Raw genomic sequence first — 3,330 nt, forward strand, 5'->3', positions numbered from 1 at the left:
TGTATAGTGTAGTAGTACTAGTAGTAGTAGTAGTAGTAGTACGTACGTAGTAGTACGTAGTAGTAGTACGTAGTAGTAGTAGTAGTAGTAGTAGTACGTAGTACGTAACGTAAGTAAGTAGTTAGTACGTACGTACGTACGTTACGTACGTAACGTAACGTACGTACGTACGTACGTACGTACGTACGTTTACGACGTTTACACGTTACAACGTTACGAAACGTAGTTTAAAAGTAAGAAGTTAAAGTAGTTAAGTAGGTAAGTTAAGTTAAGTAAAAGGTAAAAGTAAAACGAACGTACGTAACGGTTAGTAGTACGGGGTACGGGGGGGGTAGGGTAGGGTAGTTTAGGTAAGTACGGTTAGTGGTAAGTGTAACGTAGTAACTAGTAACAATACGTACTTAAAACGTTAACTTAACGTAACGGTAACGTAATTAAGTAAGTTAACTAACTAAAACGTAACTTTAAAGTTACCGTAACGTTTAAACGTAAACGTTAAACGGTAGGTTTAAACTTACGGTTACGTTTTACTAACTTAACTTAACTTTAAAACGTTTACCCTTTTACCGTTTTTTTACCGTTTTTTACGTTACGTTTAGGTACTAAGTACGTTTAGTTACTATTACTACGTTTAATAAGAAGAAAACAATACGTAACATAGTAGAATAGTTAGATACGAGTAAACGTACGGAAGACGTACGACTAACCTTAGTACGAACGTAAATTAAACAATCACTCTACACTACACACCCACCTACAACTCTACTCACACACCCCCCCCCCCAAACCACCCGACATTAACCTCCAATCTACAACACACCAGGATGGTGGAGAAGCTAAAACGTCATATAGTGACATGGTCACATCTTCAGACCATATGGATTTCACCCCAAATGTTAACCAATCCAACATAGAGTTGTCAGAATCTTTTTCAGAAGAAGGAGAAGCACTAGCAAATTTAATACACTGCCCCACTCATGGCATTGGATTGATCACTCTTATGGAGGAGGATAAGCAAAGAATTTATGAACCATGGCAATGTTCCATCATTATCAAACTGTTTGGCAAACGCATGATGCACCAATACTTAAAAAAGAAAATTCAAGAGCTTTGGAGACCAACAGAAATCTTCTCCTTAATTGATCTGGGAGAAGATTATTTTATCATCAAATTCAAAAAAAAAGAAAAATATGGAGAAAGCACTTCATCAAGGTCCATGGTTTGTAAATGGACATTACCTTTCTGTGATCAGATGGAAACCAAATTTTGTGGCTACCAACGAAAAACTAACTACCTCAGCAATATGGATTAGATTGCCACAATTACCAACAGAGTGTTATGATGGAAAAATATTAGAAAATATTGGCAACTCCATTGGTCGTTTACTGAAAATTGATGTTTGTACATCAACAACAATGAGGGGTTGCTATGCTAGGCTCTGTGTGGAAATTCCGTTGGACCTCCCAGTGCAACCATTCATCTATATTGGTACTCACAAGCAGTATATTCACTATGAAGGAAAAAATCTACTATGTATGAAATGTGAAAGAATGGGACACCCCTCTACCATATGTAAGTTTAAGTTTATCCAGCAAAATACAAAATTAAACTCCTACCCAGATACTACTACACCAAGGTCAATCGAGGAAAACCAAGAAGGCGAATGGAAAACTGTCACCTTCAACAAAGGCAAGAGACAGTATGTGTCAAACAATCTGGCAAATAATCACACCCCGAAGGAGAAGCTCCAAGGTCCAGGTATCTCAGTAAATCTATACAATGCAAACACAGGTAAGTACATCGACACTCAAGTTTTACAATATAAATCAAAAGATCCTGCTAAGAACATTACGACCAAGAAGAATATAGACAATACCACTATTCCAATCCAAAACCACTTCACCATCCTAGATGAAGAGCACATGGTTTTGGATAAAATTAAAATAAATGAAAATAATATTTCTCCTAAAACCATGCAATTAGCCATTTGGACGTTTTGGCAAATGACGTGGCAATACCAGACTCATACGTGCCTACTTCTACTAGTAACGAAAAAAGTGACATGCTATTAGATATAAACGATAAAATCATTAACCCTAATAACACTACTAACTCTACACGCAAGCCACTAAACAAACTAATCAACAGACTATACATCCACCTATTACCCATCATACAAGCAACTATCTTTCCTTAAAAATTGAGAATATCAAACACCCAAAGCATGCTATCCACATGGCTTCTAAGGAACCAAATGATAAACAAATGGCCATTCTTGGTAAACACGGCAAGGATACCAAATCCTTTCAGATTCAGCCTATAATTCTAAAAGATGACCATTCTGAGGCCATGCAAGAAGACCCTCCAATCATTACCTCTACCACAAATCCCATCCCCTATATTGATAGCCCAAATTCCACGCATGTTGGAAACTCATTAAATACCAAACAATCCACTCAAAATGCCAGGAATCCTATCTTCTCTAAGAAGGAGGAACAGATTAATCCAAATACTAAGTTAACTCACAAATCCAACGATGGAAAATATACCTCAAGCACCTCCACAACCAGCAAATCCTCAAGTGATCTATGTCCAACCCCCTCAAGCCCAAGACTACCAACCACTTTCGTGGATGGAAATGGGGCTAATGGGACATGCAGTCTCATTCAGCATCCAAGTTAATGGCCAGGAGGCAATAGTAATCCTTCACAACACTCAATATCTAGCACAACTAATATCGGAGGGGATGGGTCTAGCAATGAGCAACTACCTGAACCAAATTTGGCTCAACAATATCCTACACCCTCTAGCACCATCATTGAACCCCAATATAGCTCAAGCAATGATAGAACAGTGGAACATGCCACCTCACTTCAACCCAATTCAACCACAAAATATCCTCCCAGTTCTTCCCTTCTTCCCATCAGAGATGCTAACTCATCTGAATCCCATCTTCATGCCTTGGGAAATCAATCATCAACCACAGGAACAACCTCTCAACCAAGAGAACCCTCATGCACCACCACACCACCCACATGCAATGCAAGGACAAGGCCAGGCAGAAGCAGAAATGGAGGAAGAAATAGAAGAACCCCTCAACCTAGCCTTAGAGCAAGTCCTAGAATTCTCAAATCTAGACGGGGTAAAGGTGTTTCTATTCAGGGAGATGCAGGAGAAGAGGCATTCACTCAACTATCCCCTAGCACTTTACAAGTGCTCAATGGATATAAGGCCACTACAGGATCCAACTGTGGGCAACAGGGCCATGATACTTGTGCCATCTCTACAAAGGAACCCTATCTTTTCGGGAGGGGTGAGGGAGAATGGGGA

This window comes from Nicotiana attenuata, unplaced genomic scaffold (assembly GCF_001879085.1).
Source record: "Nicotiana attenuata strain UT unplaced genomic scaffold, NIATTr2, whole genome shotgun sequence".
Taxonomy (NCBI): Eukaryota; Viridiplantae; Streptophyta; class Magnoliopsida; order Solanales; family Solanaceae; genus Nicotiana; species Nicotiana attenuata.